This window comes from Engystomops pustulosus, chromosome 6, assembly GCF_040894005.1.
Source record: "Engystomops pustulosus chromosome 6, aEngPut4.maternal, whole genome shotgun sequence".
Lineage (NCBI taxonomy): Eukaryota > Metazoa > Chordata > Amphibia > Anura > Leptodactylidae > Engystomops > Engystomops pustulosus.
The window spans coordinates 174,327,310-174,349,747 of NC_092416.1; the positions used below are offsets into that span (position 1 = coordinate 174,327,310).

Sequence of the window (22,438 nt, forward strand, 5' to 3'; positions counted from 1 at the left end):
GAAAGCCATAAGTTCTTCATCCGATTGACTATCCATGAGTGATCGACCACCTCTCCACCAGTTACCAGGGACCTCTGACTAGTATTCAGAGAGGCAACGTATAGAAAAACAGGTGGTTGTGCATCTGTGTGGGTCCCTCAGGAAACAATTATGGGATCTGTTGGAACCAAACTATAGACCGGATGAGTCTTCCTGAGTAGGAGCTTCTAGAAGATCACCCAACTCTACGACAGCCATAAGCTCTACATCCGATTGACTATCCAAGAGTGACCGACCACCTCTCCACCAGCTGAGCCCCCCGGTACTCAAAATGCTGGAAGTTCCACATCTCTGTTCAGTGTCTTATCAGTTCTCGGACTCGCAGAGCGCAGAACTCCACACGTTGTTCTAACAGTGTTTGCCTTTCTTCCGCCACCCGCCTGTTTCCCGGTATCTTCACACTACGGGAAGCGATTACATAATTGGCGCGCCTCCATTAATCCCTGACATTACAGGTGAGCCGAATGTGAAAATCAATTGACAGGTAAAAGTAGCTGTAGAGATAGCGCTATAAATATTACCGCCACTTTACTCCAAATTGTACCTATAAATGTGCAGATAAGGCAACATAAAGCCAATACCGGGCGTGTATGAGAGCGGCATGGATGCCTGCCAACCACCCTCCTGCCTCCACCAACCAGGACATAGCCGATAAATGTGGCATTAAAAGCAGAGCGCACAACACTATCTGGTTGGAGGACCACACTGCTCATAGTGCCCCAAATATAGTGCCCCCACAACAATTCTAGATGCATGGTGCCCCCAGCAATGCCCACCAAATAAGGTGCCCTACAACTATGATAGTGCAGTGCTCCCCATAGCAATGCTAGCCACACAGTGCTCCCCATAGCACTACTAGCCACACAGTGCTCCCCATAGCAGTACTAGCCACACAGTGCTCCCCATAGCACTACTAGCCACACAGTGCTCCCCATAGCAGTACTAGCCACACAGTGCTCCCCATAGCAATGCTAGTCACACAGTGCTCCCCATAGCACTACTAGCCACACAGTGCTCCCCATAGCAGTACTAGCCACACAGTGCACCCCATAGCAATGCTAGCCACACAGTGCTCCCCATAGCAGTGCTAGCCACACAGTGCTCCCCACAGCACTACTAGCCACACAGTGCTCCCCATAGCAATGCTAGTCACACAGTGCTCCCCATAGCAATGCTAGTCACACAGTGCTCCCCATAGCACTACTAGCCACACAGTGCTCCCCATAGCACTACTAGCCACACAGTGCTCCCCATAGCAATGCTAGCCACACAGTGCTCCCCACAGCACTACTAGCCACACAGTGCTCCCCATAGCAATTCTAGTCACACAGTGCTCCCCATAGCACTAATAGCCACACAGTGCTCCCCATAGCACTACTAGCCACACAGTGCTCCCCATAGCAATGCTAGCCACACAGTGCTCCCCACAGCACTACTAGCCACACAGTGCTCCCCATAGCAATGCTAGTCACACAGTGCTCCCCATAGCAATGCTAGTCACACAGTGCTCCCCATAGCAATGCTAGCCACACAGTGCTCCCAATAGCAATGCTAGTCACACAGTGCTCCCCATAGCACTACTAGCCACACAGTGCTCCCCATAGCACTACTAGCCACACAGTGCTCCCCATAGCAATGCTAGCCACACAGTGCTCCCCACAGCACTACTAGCCACACAGTGCTCCCCATAGCACTGCTAGTCACACAGTGCTCCCCATAGCAATGCTAGTCACACAGTGCTCCCCATAGCAATGCTAGCCACACAGTGCTCCCCATAGCACTACTAACCACACAGTGCTCCCCATAGCAGTGCTAGTCACACAGTGCTCCCCATAGCAATGCAAGTCACACAGTGCTCCCCATAGCAATGCTAGTCACACAGTGCACCCCATAGCAATGCTAGCTACACAGTGCTCCCCATAGCAATGCTAGCCACACAGTGCTCCCCATAGCAATGCTAGCCACACAGTGCTCCCCATAGCAATGCTAGCCACACAGTGCTCCCCATAGCACTACTAACTACACAGTGCTCCCCATAGCAATGCAAGTCACACAGTGCTCCCCATAGCAATGCTAGCCACACAGTGCTCCCCATAGCAATGCTAGCCACACAGTGCTCCCCATAACAGTACTAGCCACACAGTGCTCCCCATAGCAATGCTAGCCACACAGTGCTCCCCATAGCAATGCTAGTCACACAGTGCTCCCCATAGCAATGCTAATCACACAGTGCTCTCCATAGCAATGCTAATCACACAGTGCTCTCCATAGCAATGCTAGTCACACAGTGCTCCCCATAGCAATGCTAGTGACACAGTGCTCCCCATAGCAATGCTAGCCACACAGTGCTCCCCATAGCAATGCTAGCCACACAGTGCTCCCCATAACAGTACTAGCCACACAGTGCTCCCCATAGCAATGCTAGCCACACAGTGCTCCCCATAGCAATGCTAGTCACACAGTGCTCCCCATAGCAATGCTAATCACACAGTGCTCTCCATAGCAATGCTAATCACACAGTGCTCTCCATAGCAATGCTAGCCACACAGTGCTCTCCATAGCAATGCTAGCCACACAGTGCTCCCCATAGCAATGCTAGCCACACAGTGCTCCCCATAGCAATGCTAGTCACACAGTGCTCCCCATAGCACTACTAGCCACACAGCGCTCCCCATAGCAATGCTAGCCACACGGTGCTCCCCATAGCAATGCTAGCCACACGGTGCTCCGCATAGCAATGCTAGCCACTCAGTGCTCCCCATAGCAATGCTAGCCACACAGTGCTCCCCATAGCAATGCTAGCCACACGGTGCTCCCCATAGCAATACTAGCCACACAGTGCACCCCATAGCAATGCTAGTCACACAGTGCTCCCCATAGCAATACTAGCCACACAGTGCTCCCCATAGCAATGCTAGCCACACAGTGCTCCCCATAGCAATGCTAGCCACACAGTGCTCCCCATAGCAATGCTAGCCACACAGTGCTCCCCATCAGTGCTCCCCATAGCAATGCTAGCCACACAGTGCTCCCCATAGCAATGCTAGCCACACAGTGCTCCCCATAGCAATGCTAGCCACACAGTGCTCCCCATAGCAGTACTAGCCACACAGTGCTCTTCATAGCAATGCTAGCCACACAGTGCTCCCCATAGCAATGCTAGTCACACAGTAGTCCCTATAGCAATGCTAGCCACACAGTGCTCCCCATAGCAATGCTAGCCACACAGTGCTCCCCATAGCAATGCTAGCCACACAGTGCTCTTCATAGCAATTCTAGCCACACAGTGCTCCCCACAGCACTACTAGCCACACAGTGCTCCCCATAGCAGTGCTAGCCACACAGTGCTCCCCATAGCAATGCTAGTCATACAGTGCTCCCCATAGCAATGCAAGTCACACAGTGCTCCCCATAGCAATGCTAGCCACACAGTGCTCCCCATAGCAATGCTAGTCACACAGTGTTCCCCATAGCAATGCTAGTCATACAGTGCTCCCCATAGCAATGCTAGCCACACAGTGCTCCCCATAGCAATGCTAGCCACACAGTGCTCCCCATAGCAATGCTAGCCACACAGTGCACCCCATAGAAATGCTAGTCACACAGTGCTCCCTATAGCAATGCTAGCCACACAGTGTTCCCCATAGCAATGCTAGCCACACAGTGCTCCCCATAGCAATGCTAGCCACACAGTGCACCCCATAGCAATGCTAGTCACACAGTGCTCCCTATAGCAATGCTAGCCACACAGTGTTCCCCATAGCAATGCTAGCCACACAGTGCTCCCCATAGCAATGCTAGTCACACAGTAGTCCCTATAGCAATGCTAGCCACACAGTGCTCCCCATAGCAATGCTAGTCACACATTGCTCCCCATAGCAATGCTAGCCACACAGTGCTCCCCATAGCAATGCTAGCCACACAGTGCTCCCCATAGCAATTCTAGCCACAAAGTTCTCCCCATAGCACTACTAGCCACACAGCGCTCCCCATAGCAATGCTAGCCACACAGTGCTCCCCATAGCAATGCTAGCCACACAGTGCTCCCCATAGCAATGCTAGCCACACAGTGCTCCCCATAGCAGTGCTAGTCACACAGTGCTCCCCATAGCAATGCTAGCCACACAGTGCTCCCCATAGCACTACTAACCACACAGTGCTCCCCATAGCAATGCTAGCCATACAGTGCTCCCCACAGCACTACTAGCCACACAGTGCTCCCCATAGCAATGCTAGTCACACAGTGCTCCCCATAGCAATGCTAATCACACAGTGCTCCCCATAGCAATGCTAGCCACACAGTGCTCCCCATAGCAATGCTAGTCACACAGTAGTCCCTATAGCAATGCTAGCCACACAGTGCTCCCCATAGCAATGCTAGTCACACATTGCTCCCCATAGCAATGCTAGCCACACAGTGTTCCCCATAGCAATGCTAGCCACACAGTGCTCCCCACAGCACTACTAGCCACACAGTGCTCCCCATAGCAATGCTAGTCACACAGTGCTCCCCATAGCAATGCTAATCACACAGTGCTCCCCATAGCAATGCTAGCCACACAGTGCTCTCCATAGCAATGCTAGTCACACAGTGCTCGCCATAGCAATGCTAGTCACACAGTGCTCCCCATAGCAGTGCTAGCCACACAGTGCTCCCCATAGCAATGCTAGTCACACATTGCTCCCCATAGCAATGCTAGCCACACAGTGCTCCCCATAGCAATGCTAGCCACACATTGCTCCCCATAGCATTACTAGCCACACAGTGCTCCCCATAGCAATGCTAGTCACACATTGCTCCCCATAGCAATGCTAGCCACACAGTGCTCCCCATAGCAATGCTAGCCACACGGTGCTCCCCATAGCAATTCTAGCCACACAGTGCTCCCCATAGCAATGCTAGCCACACAGTGCTCCCCATAGCAATGCTAGCCACACAGTGCTCCCCATAGCACTACTAGCCACACAGCGCTCCCCATAGCAATGCTAGCCACACAGTGCTCCCCATAGCAATGCTAGCCACACAGTGCTCCCCATAGCAATGCTAGCCACACAGTGCTCCCCATAGCAATGCTAGCCACACAGTGCTCCCCATAGCAATGCTAGCCACACAGTGCTCCCCATAGCACTACTAACCACACAGTGCTCCCCATAGCAATGCTAGCCATACAGTGCTCCCCATAGCAATGCTAGTCACACAGTGCTCCCCATAGCAGTGCTAGTCACACAGTGCTCCCCATAGCAATGCTAGTCACACAGTGCTCCCCATAGCAATGCTAGTCACACAGTGCTCCCCATAGCACTACTAGTCACACAGTGCTCCCCATAGCAATGCTAGCCACACAGTGCTCCCCATAGCAATGCTAGCCACACAGTGCTCCCCATAGCAATGCTAGTCACACAGTGCTCCCCATAGCAATGCTAGCCACACAGTGCTCCCCATAGCAATGCTAGCCACACAGTGCTCCCCATAGCAATGCTAGCCACACAGTGCTCCCCATAGCAATGCTAGCCACACAGTGCTCCCCATAGCAATGCTAGCCACACATTGCTCCCCATAGCAGTACTAGCCACACAGTGCTCCCCATAGCAATGCTAGTCACACATTGCTCCCCATAGCAATGCTAGCCACACAGTGCTCCCCATAGCAATGCTAGCCACACGGTGCTCCCCATAGCAATTCTAGCCACACAGTGCTCCCCATAGCAATGCTAGCCACACAGTGCTCCCCATAGCAATGCTAGCCACACAGTGCTCCCCATAGCAATGCTAGCCACACAGTGCTCCCCATAGCAATGCTAGCCACACATTGCTCCCCATAGCAATGCTAGCCACACAGTGCTCCCCATAGCAATGCTAGCCACACATTGCTCCCCATAGCAGTACTAGCCACACAGTGCTCCCCATAGCAATGCTAGCCACACAGTGCTCCCCATAGCAATGCTAGCCACACAGTGCTCCCCATAGCAATGCTAGCCACACAGTGCTCCCCATAGCAATGCTAGCCACACAGTGCTCCCCATAGCACTACTAGCCACACAGCGCTCCCCATAGCAGTGCTAGTCACACAGTGCTCCCCATAGCAATTCTAGCCACACAGTGCTCCCCATAGCAATGCTAATCACACAGTGCACCCCATAGCAATGCTAGTCACACAGTGCTCCCCATAGCAATGCTAGCCACACAGTGCTCCCCATAGCACTACTAGCCACACAGCGCTCCCCATAGCAATGCTAGCCACACAGCGCTCCCCATAGCAGTACTAGCCACACAGTGCTCCCCATAGCAATGCTAGCCACACAGTGCTCCCCATAGCAATGCTAGCCACACAGTGTTCCCCATAGCAGTACTAGCCACACAGTGCTCCCCATAGCAATGCTAGCCATACAGTGCTCCCCATAGCAATGCTAGTCACACAGTGCTCCCCATAGCAATGCTAGTCACACAGTGCTCCCCATAGCAATGCTAGCCACACAGTGCTCCCCATAGCAATGCTAATCACACAGTGCACCCCATAGCAATGCTAGTCACACAGTGCTTCCCATAGCAATGCTAGCCACACAGTGCTTCCCATAGCAATGCTAGCCACACAGTGCTCCCCATACCAATGCTAGCCACACAGTGCTCCCCACAGCAATGCTAGCCACACAGTGCTCCCCATAGCAATGCTAGCCACACAGTGCTCCCCATAGCAGTACTAGCCACACAGTGCTCCCCATAGCAATGCTAGCCACGCAGGGCTCCCCATAGCAATGCTAGTCACACAGTGCTCCCCATAGCAATGCTAGCCACACAGTGCTCTTTATAGCAGTGCTAGCCACACATTGGTCACTTAAAGGGACTTTTCGATAGTGCTTTCTTGGAAGGGATCTCTGGTAATATTCTGACACCCCCAGTGATCTCCTGGCGTAGGTGGACGAGTAAATCATCTCTTCAATAATCTATGAACATTAACCCTTGTGGTAAAATATCTGCTCCATAGTCAGATTACCAAGGGGGTTGCCCCCATAGCCAGTGGTGTGATAACTTGCCCTATTTACAACCTATCAAGAGAACAATGAAAGTTACTTCCAATTTTACATTCCAGAATTTTCTACAACAAACTTTTCTAATTAACGGAAACCCCTCAGTATATTACAGGCCGCCCCCCGCAGCTCTGGATTCCTTTCCTCCATGTAGGAATTGCTCATTAGGTGGAAGAGTCGATGATAGAGAAAGTCTTAAGATGGTCGTTCATTTCTGAGAAACTTCTAATTAAGCCTAATTTGTCTATAGCTCCACATTATGTTCTAGATTGGAGGGTCCTAGGAGGGGGCGCCATGTGGAGCGAATGGAAAGAAAATGTATGATCCTCATTACGGGAATGTTCACATGACTGACCAGATAGTAGGATTTTTCTGTTCTACAACGTGTGTGTTGATATAAGGGGCAGTGATGGAAATAATGAAGTATCCTACAGAAAATTCTGAAACAGGAAAGTTTTATGGTGAAAAATGCCTCAAATTCCTCTTAAAGGGGAACATCATACCAAAGAAATGTCCCTATCTGATGGTACCATCAGGTAGGGCTGGAAAATCTGGGCGGAGTCATATATAGATCTGTGTGTAAATTCAGCAGAATATGTCTTTTATTGATGAAAATTCCGCCTGCATTTGAGCCCAGAGGGCGGTCCTACTCAGTGATTGACTCCGCCCTCTAGACCTAAGGAAAGATTTAAGTGAAGATATTACAAGTTATACTAAAAATTTTCCTATAAAGTTATATATCAAACTGCTCAGCATCTCTTGCTCTTTCACATGATATGATTGTGTACTCAACATGAAGAATTCCTCTAAAATTGACCTATTAGGATCTTAATCTACTGATGTCCGAATCAACCTCCGTCATGGATGATGTTTGTAGTGTGTCCTACTGTGATGATTTCTGACGCCAAAATATAATGAGGGGCACACACTGTATTTCACAATATAGTGGTTGGGGGCACAGTAGATGGCAGTGTATAGCATGGCATACAATATTGGGCACTACATGGGAGCACACTATGCCAGCTACCATATAAAAGGCCATATTATGGGGGCAGATATAACTCTCGTGGTTATCCCAAGAAGTGATCAGGGTGTAGGTCTGGTTTCCATCTTTCCCTGAATATCCCGTTCACCAGGGACCGCAGGGTTAACTCCGCCGCACAGCCCTGCACTTGACTGATCTCATTAAAGCCAAAACACAAATTATTATCGACCGCTGCGAGTAAATAAAGACATTAGCAATAATTGATGCTGTTAATATGTGTGTTCTCCGCTCCAGAAGCGGCCCGCAGGGAGGGGGCAGCAATACATTTCATGTCTGGTAGGTGTGACCGGGATCTGGGGGGGCTGCTAACCCTTTCCACTCTGATATGGGGTGATGTTTGACAGGTCCATCCTTCGGACATTTATCTTTAATGTACATAGTTGTGTTATAAACCGCCAAGATAACAGACTAAATAATACCGCCATAGAGGTCCCAAATATATATAACAACATTGCAGTATAGTCCTCATATAACAACTCCATAAATACCTAGATAATCCATATACAGACTAAATAATACCGCTACAGAGTTCCCAAATAATAACTAACAATACTACAGTATAGTCCTCATATAATACCACCATTAATACCTAAATAAGCCATATACAGACTAAATAATACCACTAAAGAGTTCTCAAATAATATATAACAACATTGCAGTATAGTCCTCATATAATACCTCCATAAATAGCTAGATAAGCCATATGCAGACTAAATAATACCGCTATAGAGTTTCCAAATAATATATAACAACAATGCAGGATAGTCCCTGTATAATACCACTATAAATACCTAGATAATCCATATACAGACTAAATAATACCGCTATAGAGTTTCCAAATAATAACTAACAACACTGCAGGATAGTCCCTGTATAATACCACTATAAATACCTAGATAATCCATATACAGACTAAATAATACCGCTATAGAGGTCCCAAATATATATAACAACATTGCAGTATAGTCCTCATATAACAACTCCATAAATACCTAGATAAGCTACAAACAGACTAAATAATACCGCTATAGAGTTCCAAATAATATATAACAACACTGCAGGATAGTCCTCATATAATACCACTATAAATACCTAGATAATCCATATACAGACTAAATAATACCGCTATAGAGTTCCAAATAATATATAACAACTCTGCTGGATAGTCCCCATATAATACCACTATAAATACCTAGATAATCCATATACAGACTAAATAATACCGCTATAGAGTTCCAAATAATATATAACAACTCTGCTGGATAGTCCCCATATAATACCACTATAAATACCTAGATAATCCATATACAGACTAAATAATACCGCTACAGAGGTCCCAAATATATATAACAACATTGCAGTATAGTCCTCATATAACACCGCCATAAATACCTAGACAAGCCATTTACAGACTAAATAATAGCGCTACAGAGTTCTCAAATAATAAATAACAAAACTGCAGGATAGTCCCCATATAATACCACCATTAATACCTAAATAAGCCATATATAGACTAAATAATACCGCTATAGAGTTTCCAAATAATAACTAACAACACTGCAGTATAGTCCCTGTATAATACCACCATTAATACCTAAATAAGCCATATACAGACTAAATAATACCACGAAAGAGTTCTCAAATAATAAATAACAACACTGCAGTATAGTCCTCATATAATACCTCCATAAATACCTAGATAATCCGTTTACAGACTAAATAATACTGCTATAGAGTTTCCAAATAATAATTAACAACACTGCAGTATAGTCCCTGTATAATACCACCATAAATACCTAGATAATCCATATACAGACTAAATAATACCGCTATAGAGTTCCCAAATAATATATAACAACACTGCAGGATAGTTCCCATATAATACCTTTAGAAATACCAAGATAAGCCATTTACATACTAAATAATACCGCTATAGAGTTCTCAAATAATATATAACGACACTGCAGATAGCATACTGACACTATAATACTACTATATAGTTCCCAGCTAATACCACTGCATTGTTCCCGAATAATACCCCTATAAAGTTCCCAAATAAACCACTTTAGAGGAGAGCTCCAAAAAGAATACAACGATCTAGTTTCCAAATAATACAGCTATATAGCTCCCAGCTAATGCTGCTTTATAGTTCCCATATAATACCACTATATAGTTCGCAAATAATACCGCTATATAGTACTTATATAATACTGCTACTGCCCAAATAACACCACTACATACCGGTAGTTCCAAGATAATAGTGATTTATAATTCACAAATCATATTTCTGTATAGTTCACAAATAATACCGTGATATAGTACCTAAATAATACCACTATATAGTGCCCAAATAGAACTGCTATATAGTACCCATATAATACCATTTTATAGTGGTTATATATTTACTACATGGCAGCACTGTGTAAGAACTTTATGGCATTATTTGGGCAATATATACCACCGTTATTGGGGTGCAGTATAGATATGCAAGAATAATTTTAATAATTGCCACCCATCTTTCCCAGGTCCCAGAATGACAAATATGTCTATACGGGACAAGGAATATTCCACCAGATTTGTCTTTCAGAAGTAAGAAAACAACATCTTTTGGATCTATGTCTATAATGACAACAGTGGTAGTCACCCAGCTTTTCCAGATCCGGATTAGAGCTTAGCTATGCAGCCATAGGGCATATATTCAGGTGTTATTGTTATTCAGCAAACCTGGGAAATCAGTGGAGAACCTAGAATATTGACCCTATTGTCTGTTATCCAGCTTTCCCACACTCCTGAATGATTATGAAATAGGAAACATGGTACATTACTGAGTGTTAAGAGAGATTTCATGCAGGTGTGAGACATAGGGAACCTCTTTGAGACCTAAAGTAATCACCCAACTTTCCCAGACCCCTGAACGAAAAATAATGCAGTAACAGGAGAAATACTACAGTATTTGCAGACAGGAATGTCATTCTGGAGTAAGAAAAGCTGTATTAATGACCACATTGGTTGCCACCCAACTTTTTCAGACTCCTGAGTGGCAAATATGCTTGTTATGCACAACTATAAGCCAGATATGTCATGTAGATGCATGATTACCTCTCTGAGACCTATAGTAATTACTATATTATAAGTCACTCATCTTTCCGAGAGTCCTGAATGACAGATATACTAGTTATGTAGGTATAGGACATATACTACCACATTTTTTAGCCACGTTGCCATTCAGGATTAAGAAAAGCTGTGTGACAATACCTGTCGCATCTGTGATAATGCCCTCATTGGTTCGTCACACAGCTTTACAAGACATCGATAGAACCAAGAAGTCAAAGGTTTCTGGGTTGTATCTGTTTTCGGGAAAGCTGGGTGACCACCAATTTGGTCCCATAAGGGGTTGTTATCAGATTCCAGACAATGTGACGGCCATTTATCAGGTCTATAAATAGCACCGCCATAACGTTCCCATATTCCCTACTGTGTGCAGTATAATGATCACGGAGGCAGCGCGGGATATATCTCCTGTCACCGCCGCTCCTATTAATGCCGAGTGTGCAGGAATAGACTCCGCTCACATATCTCGGAAAACTGACGTTCCGTGAAATTTTAGAGATTCACGTGACAACTAGACCGCCGAAATCATCCCACAGCGATCAATAACATCGATCCCACTGCAAGTGCACATGTATATAAAGTACCGTACCCAGGGATGTGGGGGAACCTGAGCTCAACTTAAGTGGGGCCACGCAAAGAGTAAGCTGGAAAATACTGCCGTTTCACAGGATGTTACACTGTCCTTTTTCCTTTATAGATATAGCACTCACAGATTACTTAGCGCTGCACAGAGCTTGCCAAATCAGTTCCTGTCCCCATGGGGCTCACAAGAAACCTTCAAGTATGTTTTTGGAGTGTGGGAGGAAACTGGAGGACCCGGAGGAAACCCACACAAGTACTGTCTTACCCTACCCCTGCTCACTCACGTCTTCGAAGGTAATCAAACACAGTGGGAGGGGGGAAGTACTTTTGTACAGTGTAACAGCCTGTGAAGCCACAGCTCTGGTAACGCCTCCCGGAGACTCATTAGCATGATTTTAAAAGTTGATTTCAGAAGGAAGGAGACCATGGATAACAGATATAAGAATATTACCGCAGTCACGGTGCCTGGATCTATGAGTAATGTCCCTTTCCTGAATATTCCTGCTATCCAGCTCTCCAGTAAAGAGGGCATAAAAGTGCTAACATTCAGTGAGCTCTAGTAATAGTGTATATATAATTATCCATAAAATGCCTAAAACATTTACTGCCACAGGGTGCTAAAGTAAAAAAAAAATAGTAATACTACCATATAGCGCTCAAATACTACTACAATATAGTGCTCAAATGCTATTGCCATATAGCGCACAAATACTACTACCATATAGTGCTCAAATACTACTACCATATAGTGCTCAAATACTACTACCATATAGCGCTCAAATACTACTACCATATAGCGCTCAAATACTACTACCATATAGCGCTCAAATACTTCTACCATATAGCGCTCAAATACTACTACCATATAGCGCACAAATACTTCTACCATACAGCGCTCAAATACTACTACCATATACCGCTCAAATATGACTACCATATAGCGCTCAAATGCTATTGCCATATAGCGCACAAATACTTCTACCATATAGTGCTCAAATACTACTACCATATAGTGCTCAAATACGACTACCATATAGCGCTCAAATACTACTACCATATAGCGCTCAAATACTACTACCATATAGTGCTCAAATACGACTACCATATAGCGCTCAAATGCTATTGCCATATAGCGCACAAATACTACTAACATATAGCGCTCAAATACGACTACCATATAGTGCTCAAATACGACAACCATATAGTGCTCAAATACTATTGCCATATAGCGCTCAAATACTAATACCATATAGTGCTCAAATACTACTACCATATAGCGCTCAAATACTACTATCATATAGCGTCAAATACTACTACCATATAGTGCTCAAATACTACTACCATATAGCGCACAAATACTTCTACCATATATCACTCATATACGACCACCATATAGCGCTCAAATACTACTACCATATAGCGCTCAAATACTACTGCCATATAGCGTCAAATACTACTACCATATAGTGCTCAAATACTACTACCATATAGCGCTCAAATACGACTACCATATAGCGCTCAAATACTTCTATCATATAGCGCTCAAATACTACTACCATATAGTGCTCAAATACTACTACCATATAGCGCTCAAATACTACTACCATATAGCGCTCAAATACTTCTATCATATAGCGCTCAAATACTACTGCCATATAGCGCTCAAATACGACTGCCATATAGCGCTCAAATAATACTGCCATATAGCGCACAAATACTACTACCATATAGTGCTCAAATACTACTACCATATAGCGCTCAAATACTACTACCATATAGCGCTCAAATAATACTGCCATACAGTGCACAAATACCACTACCATATAATGCTCAAGTAATAGGCCCTGAATAATGCTCCCATGCTGTGCTTCAGTACCATTACTAGTAAATACCGCCATACAGTGATCCTGTCACAATGGCAATAATATTTCTATAGTAATAAGGTCAGAAATATATTTTTTAAATAATATTTTTTGTTTCACTACAATGAAACAGGAACATTAATACCATGAGTCCGTGTGGTGACCGCTCTTGTCAGTGTCCTTCGGAGAATCCATAGGAGACAAGTCCATGGTTCTCATACTGAGAGGATTTCCTTATACTTCTTACACATTACAGTAACAATGGACATCAGTTCTCAATCCACAGATGACAATTGGGATGAGGGGACAGGGATACAATGTGGTCACATCTCCCCACCACATCTCCTCTGTGCTGGAGCACTGTATAGCAGTATTATTTAGCATTTTATAACAGCAAATTGCCTCAAGGTGTTCTTACAACAGTGTGTATATAATACTGCCATATACTGCTTTAATTACAGCGTTTATATAATACTGCCATATACTGCTTTAATAACTGTGTATATAATACTGCCATATACTGCTTTAATAACAGTGTTTATATAATACTGCCATATACTGCTTTAATAACTGTGTATATAATACTGCCATATACTGCTTTAATAACAGTGTATATATAATACTGCCATATACTGCTTTAATAATGGTGTGTACATAATGCTGTTATACCATGCTCCTATAACAAGTGAATATATAATACTGCCATACAGTGCCAAATATAGTGTATAAATAATATTGCCATTCAGTGCTCTTATGATGGTGTGTGTATATAATACTCCCATACAGTGCACCTATATCAGTGTACATATAATAACGTTATACAGTGCTCTAATAAAAGAGTTTATATAATATTGCCATAAAGGACCCCAATAACAGTGTTTATATAATACTTCCATACAGTGCTTCAATAACAGTGTGTAAATAATGCCACCATACAGTGCCTCTATATCAGTCTGTATATAATACTCTCATACAGTGCTAAATATAGTGCATGAATAATATTGCCATTCAGTGCTCTCATGATGGTGTGTGTATATAATACTCCCATACAGTGCACCTATATCAGGTTATATATAGAGTTCTCTTATAATGGTGTGCAAATAATACTGCCACACGGTACTACAATAACAGTGTTTATTAAACTTTCATACAGTGTGTAAATAATACCGCCATATAGTGCACAAATCATTTAAACGACCCTGGAACTAATGGTTGGCGACTGAAAAGGAGGTGGAGACTATATGCAAATTAGTGGATTCCTTCTTCTCAAATTGGTTGGGAGCGATCTCCTAATGACTTTTCTTAATCAGGGAGCCAGAATGATTAATATTATACTGTACCTTATCCTGTATGTGATGTCACTGGATAGTGTGACTATATAATGATACAATATTACAGAGACGTAGATAATCCCAAACATAACTACTCAACACATCACATCTACATCTCCTGAGCTCCACTATGGATGGATATAAGGACGATAGATGATAGATAGAGGAAGGTAGATAGATAGGTACATAATAAAGATTGATGGACAGATGAAAAATAATAAACAAAGAAGGCAGGTAGATATGAGATAGATAGATAGATAGATAGATAGATAGATAGATAGATAGATAGATAGATAGATATGAGATAGATAGATATATAGATAGATAGATAGATAGATAGATAGATAGATAGATAGATATGAGATAGATAGATAGATAGATATGAGATAGATAGATAGATAGATAGATAGATAGATATGAGATAGATAGATATGAGATAGATAGATATGAGATAGATAGACAGACAGATAGATATGAGATAGATAGATAGGAGATAGATAGATATGAGATAGATAGATAGATAGATAGATAGATATGAGATAGATAGATAGATATGAGATAGATAGATAGATAGATATGAGATAGATAGATAGATAGGAGATAGATAGATAGATAGATAGATAGATAGATAGATAGATAGATATGAGATAGATAGATAGATAGATAGATATGAGATAGATAGATAGATATGAGACAGATAGATAGATAGATAGATAGATAGATATGAGATAGATAGATAGATATGAGATAGATAGATAGATAAATATGAGATAGATAGATAGATAGATAGATAGATAGATAGATAGATATGAGATAGATAGATAGATAGATAGATATGAGATAGATAGATAGATAGATAGATAGGAGATAGATAGTTTTAAAATAGTTTGATTCATACATACAGAAGTATATATAGATTAGATAATCCCCCATGCCCCCCATGATTAGTTTGTGCCCCTCTTGTTGGTGGTCCCGGGCACAGGCTCCTCTTACCTTGTGGCTGGTGACACCCTGTGCCCGCTGTGCCATGGGCTGCTGTGTGGCTGGAGGTGCAGGTTATCAGAGCAGCACATTATTTCCAGGCATGCTGAGCGCAGAGAGGCAGCAGGACGAGGCGGCGGGGGGTAGTGACAGGAGAGGTGTGTGACACGCAGGAGGTGTGTTCCTCCATCACACATGTACAGACTGCTCTGCCCTCATATAGAACATTGTACAGACAGTCCATGACCCTCCACATCATCTACACCGTGTACCTCAAGACACCTCTTATTCTGGGGAGCAATGTGACCATATAGGGGCTATCACCCAGCTTTACCGGTGCCCTGAATGTTACATATATCCATCTCTCGCTGTGGAGGACCCGACATATCCATGAATTATATTGGTGAGACACTGAGGAGCGGCAAGTGAATTGTTACTAATAGGGGAACACTACAGGGTCACTGTGACTGGCACTGGGTGACCTTGTTAGGGCATCTCTTAGGTCGGTATATTTGCTATTTTCAAGAACTATTGTTTTTTTCTCACCACAGGTATCTGCTTTACCATTCAACTCCTTAGATGCCACGGTCAATAGTAAACATGGCATATAAGTGGTGAGACAAAATTACAAAAATTATAAAATTTCTACCTGCTCTGATCTAGGGCTTCATTAGTCTCTGCCTTCCCTGACCTTGGCTTGTCCCTGACTCTTCTCTGTATGACCCCCCCTGATGATTCATTCAGGAATCCCTAGGTCAGGTAGTGACCTGGTGACCCTGTCATCCAGACCTCTGTAAAAGGGGTTAAAGGGTGAAAACCGATGGGGTCAGTTAACCCAATACACCAAACCAGACCAGATAGATGGCATAGTAGGTCCACAACCCGCTGCCCACAGCACCAACCCATTCGGGCCACATTGTGACATGTATGTTTTACAATATTTCCCCTGAAACACCCATTCCCCCTATAAATATATCTCTCTAATGTAGCTGACAACCAATATGGCCGCCATTACAGCTCTTACAAGGTTGTCACAGGTCTTCCCGACACTCCATGACAATAGAGGAGATTTATCAGAAGTGTCTGAGGTCAAATTGTTCTAGTTGCTCATGGAAACCAATCAGAGCTCAGCTTTCATTTTATAAACAGCTGTGGGGAGATAAAAGCTGAGCTATGATTGGTTTCCTTGAGCAACTAGAACAATTTGACCTCAGACACTTCTGATAAATCTCCTCAATTAAGTCATATCATCATAATAACTACTCAGGACCCAAAAAACTGGACGACAAAGTGGACGAGTCCTCGAAATTGATAGAAAGCAGCTCCAGAATGACTCTACCTCCCTGCTCCTGATTGGTTGTCATGGAAGCGGCACGGTCCCGGATAACGAAGGCCTCGTCTATGATAGACTTCACGTTTTATTATTATATACCGATTCCCCCTCCCCCCCGGCAGATAATATCCTACATCTGTGTGTTGACATTGTGCTGATTATTGCCTTAATGACTGAATGATAAACACCGAATTGCCTTTAATTACTGTTCTCCTAGGAAATCGGAAACGTCATCCTTGTTTTTTTGTTTTTTTTTTGCAATCCCAGAGGAGACGACCGGCCCATGAATTAATCTGTCACAGTCATCAAGCTATAAAGTCACAAAATAGTGTAGAATGGAAATCTGTAAGATCAACAGGTGTCTCCATGGTTACAGACTACAAACAAAGCCAGTGTAGTCTGTATCTAGGGTAATACTCCCAACTATCTGGTCCTCTGCGTCAGGATTCTGGTAGATGATCAGGGTTTCCACTCAGAGGGTTGTAGTACATAATGGGGCAAATTTACTTACCCGGTCCCGTCGCAATCCCCGATTCGGACGGTCCGACGAAGATGAAGTCCGGCGCGATTCACGGAGCTCATGCGCCCGAGTTCCTGTATGTGTTGCTTCTGCGCCGAGGTCCGCCGGAGTTCGCCTTCTTCATGGTGCTTGTAAGTGTGTGTCTTGCAACACAATTCGAAATGTTAAATCCCGCACGTAGTCCGAATCCGTCGGGTTGTCCGACGACCCGCCCCCCGATTTGTGTCGTGTGCAAGCCGCCGCAGGTGCGCCAAAACCAATCGCGTGCGCCAAAAAACCCTTGTTAAATGCGCCGCAAAACGGAAATTGTCGGGAAACCAGACGAAACGTTACGCTACGTGCGCTACGTGGACACTTAGTAAATGAGCCCCAATATTTGCCATATTGGGGTCACATGTCCAAGACATCTATGATTCTATATACAAGCTATATGATGCGGCATACACTACATATAGATTCCAGACCCTATATATAAAAGATACACAGGGGGGGATTTATCAGAAGTTTCTGAGGTAAAACTGTTCTAGTTGCCCATGAAAACCAATCAGAGCTCAGCTTTCATTTTATAACCAGCTGTGGGAAAATGAAAGCTGAGCTCTGATTGGTTTTCATGGGCAACTAGAGCAGTTTTACCTCAGAAACTTCTGATAAATCTCCCCCATAGGATGTTTTTCTCGCTGATCTAAAATGGGAAACGCGGGACAGACTATTTGATAATGTTATGTCTGTGGAAGCTTCTAATTATTGGTAACATCGAATTTAATTAGACACATTTGAATACAAACCTGAAACACGCTGCTTCTTTGTGTTGCATCATGGGAAAGTCTAAAGAAATCAGCCAAGATATCAGGAAGAGAATTGTGGACTTGCACAAGTCTGGTTCATCCTTGACTGCAATTTCCAGAAACCTGAATGTGCCTTGTTCATGTGTACAAACAATTATACGGAAGTACAAACAAGATGGGAATGTTCAGCCATCATACCGAAAATGCCTTAAAAATTCTCTCTCTCTCATTATTCTGGCATTAGGTAAATATAAATAATATTGTTAATTGTAATGGCCCAAAACGGGCAAGGTTTATCCTGATTTTATGTCAGACATGTCAGACATCCTATGTGTCTTTTTATACAGTGTATGCAAACGTTTCCCCTATTTATCTGGCCATATTCTATACCTGTATCTATCACAATGGTTCTTGCTCCATTGTAAATCTCCTTTCTTTCCTGGTGGCCGGATGACTTTTGATCCTGGTGGCCGGATGACTTTTGATCCTGGTGGTCGGATGACTTTTGGTCCTGGTGGTCGGATGAGTTTTGATCCTGGTGGTCGGATGAGTTTTGATCCTGGTGGTCGGATGACTTTTCATCCTGGTGGTCGGATGACTTTTGATCCTGGTGGTCGGATGACTTTTCATCCTGGTGGTCGGATGACTTTTGATCCTGGTGGTCGGATGACTTTTGATCCTGGTGGCCGGATGACTTTTGATCCTGGTGGTCGGATGACTTTTGGTCCTGGTGGTCGGATGACTTTTGATCCTGGTGGTCGGATGACTTTTGATCCTGGTGGCCGGATGACTTTTGATCCTGGTGGTCGGATGAGTTTTGATCCTGGTGGTCGGATGACTTTTCATCCTGGTGGTCGGATGACTTTTGATCCTGGTGGTCGGATGACTTTTCATCCTGGTGGTCGGATGACTTTTGATCCTGGTGGTCGGATGACTTTTGGTCCTGGTGGTCGGATGACTTTTGATCCTGGTGGTCGGATGACTTTTGATCCTGGTGGTCGGACGACTTTTGATCCTGGTGGTCGGACGACTTTTGATCCTGGTGGCCGGATGACTTTTGATCCTGGTGATCGGACGACTTTTGATCCTGGTGGTCGGATGACTTTTGATCCTGGTGGCCGGATGACTTTTGGTCCTGGTGGTCGGATGACTTTTGATCCTGGTGGCCGGATGACTTTTGGTCCTGGTGGTCGGATGACTTTTGATCCTGGTGGCCGGATGACTTTTGATCCTGGTGGCCGGATGACTTTTGATCCTGGTGGTCGGATGACTTTTGATCCTGGTGGCCGGATGACTTTTGATCCTGGTGGTCGGATGAGTTTTGATCCTGGTGGTCGGATGACTTTTGATCCTGGTGGTCGGATGACTTTTGATCCTGGTGGTCGGATGACTTTTGATCCTGGTGGTCGGATGACTTTTGATCCTGGTGGTCGGATGACTTTTCATCCTGGTGGTCGGATGACTTTTGATCCTGGTGGCCGGATGACTTTTGATCCTGGTGGCCGGATGACTTTTGATCCTGGTGGTCGGATGAGTTTTGATCCTGGTGGTCGGATGACTTTTCATCCTGGTGGTCGGATGACTTTTGATCCTGGTGGTCGGATGACTTTTCATCCTGGTGGTCGGATGACTTTTGATCCTGGTGGTCGGATGACTTTTGGTCCTGGTGGTCGGATGACTTTTGATCCTGGTGGTCGGATGACTTTTGATCCTGGTGGTCGGATGACTTTTGATCCTGGTGGTCGGATGACTTTTGATCCTGGTGGTCGGATGACTTTTGATCCTGGTGGCCGGATGACTTTTGATCCTGGTGGTCGGATAAGTTTTGATCCTGGTGGTCGGATGACTTTTGATCCTGGTGGTCGGATGACTTTTGATCCTGGTGGTCGGATGACTTTTCATCCTGGTGGTCGGATGACTTTTCATCCTGGTGGCCGGATGACTTTTGATCCTGGTGGCCGGATGACTTTTGATCCTGGTGGCCGGATGACTTTTGATCCTGGTGGCCGGATGACTTTTGATCCTGGTGGCCGGATGACTTTTGATCCTGGTGGCCGGATGACTTTTGATCCTGGTGGTCGGATGACTTTTGATCCTGGTGGTCGGATTACTTTTGGTCCTGGTGGCCGGATGACTTTTGATCCTGGTGGCCGGATGACTTTTGGTCCTGGTGGTCGGATGACTTTTGATCCTGGTGGCCGGATGACTTTTGATCCTGGTGGTCGGATGACTTTTGATCCTGGTGGTCGGATGACTTTTGATCCTGGTGGTCGGATGACTTTTGATCCTGGTGGCCGGATGACTTTTGGTCCTGGTGGTCGGATGACTTTTGATCCTGGTGGCCGGATGACTTTTGATCCTGGTGGTCGGATGACTTTTGATCCTGGTGGTCGGATGACTTTTGATCCTGGTGGCCGGATGACTTTTGATCCTGGTGATCGGACGACTTTTGATCCTGGTGGCCGGATGACTTTTGGTCCTGGTGGTCGGATGACTTTTGATACTGGTGGCCGGATGACTTTTGGTCCTGGTGGTCGGATGACTTTTGATCCTGGTGGTCGGATGACTTTTGATCCTGGTGGGACTTTTGGTCCTGGTGGTCGGATGACTTTTGATCCTGGTGGCCGGATGACTTTTGGTCCTGGTGGTCGGATGACTTTTGATCCTGGTGGCCGGATGACTTTTGATCCTGGTGGTCGGATGACTTTTGGTCCTGGTGGTCGGATGACTTTTGATCCTGGTGGCCGGATGACTTTTGGTCCTGGTGGTCGGATGACTTTTGATCCTGGTGGCCGGATGACTTTTGATCCTGGTGGTCGGATGACTTTTGTGAAGAGAACCCAAGAGGGACAGGGGTACCGGCGCTGAGAAAGTCCTCAGGAATCCGATACACACGGTTCCATTGACAAAGTTTATATCAAATAAAAATATGATAAAATCAATTGCTACGCGTTTTGGCTCCGTACAGGAGCCATCGTCAGGCCATTTGGCCTTTCTTACAGGGCAGTTCTCTAAGTGTCCCTGTGTCCGTCTTCCTACCTTCACACATATACATCGATATATTAAACATGTCACTTCTGAGGATACATGGTGTTGTTGGTGCTGTGAAGTTATAGGGGACACTTCTTGGTAGGCACTATAGGAGAGGGACTGTGTGGTTGGCTCTGTATAGGTGGCACTGTGAGGTTGGTACTGAGTAGTCAGCACTTTATTGGTGGCACTGTGTGGTCAGCACTATATGGGTGGCACTATGTGGTCAGCACTATATGGGTGGCACTGTGTGGTCAGCACTATATGGGTGGCACTGTGTGGTCAGCACTATATGGGTGGCACTGTGTGGTCAGCACTATATGGGTGGCACTGTGTGGTCAGCACTATATGGGTGGTACTGTGATTGGGACATTGAGCGGGTGAATTTATTGTGGAGGTTCTGTGTAGTTGGCAGCTTTATGGGGTCACTCTAAAGATTTCTCAGATTGACCGGCGCTGTTATAGGAGAACCATGGGTCAGGATTTATTATGGCGATACTATGTGGTTGACATTTTTATAGGGCACTGTTATGGAAATCACTGTTTGGCACTGTTATGGGGTCACTGTGCATTGTGTGGTGTGGGACTGGCTGGACCTATTATACATGTTATAGGGAACCGTTCAGGAGCCAAAAGAGCCGGCTCTTCTTAGTGGGTGGAGCCTAATGAGCCAGATCACTAAGAAGAGACGTAATTGCCATCACTATCTGCTACATTTCCATTATTGGCTGATAACGCTTCTTCTCGTCTCTGCATGTAGTATCTGTCCCTGTAGTGGAGGAGATGGGAGATTG

The 22,438-nt window shown here is 44.9% G+C and overlaps 1 protein-coding gene across 5 annotated transcripts in view; it reads right to left on the reverse strand.

Annotated features, from left to right (window-relative positions):
- The window catches only part of GPR142 (G protein-coupled receptor 142), a 28,624-nt gene extending 11,540 nt beyond the window's left edge, over positions 1-17,084 (reverse strand). For 3 of the 5 annotated variants that reach the window (XM_072113721.1, XM_072113718.1, XM_072113719.1), the window contains exon 1: positions 17,001-17,084. The gene's annotated coding sequence lies outside the window, so the exon portion shown is untranslated. The other 2 variants (XM_072113720.1, XM_072113722.1) reach the window with 2 other exon arrangements.
- Between the last annotated feature and the right edge of the window lie 5,354 nt (positions 17,085-22,438).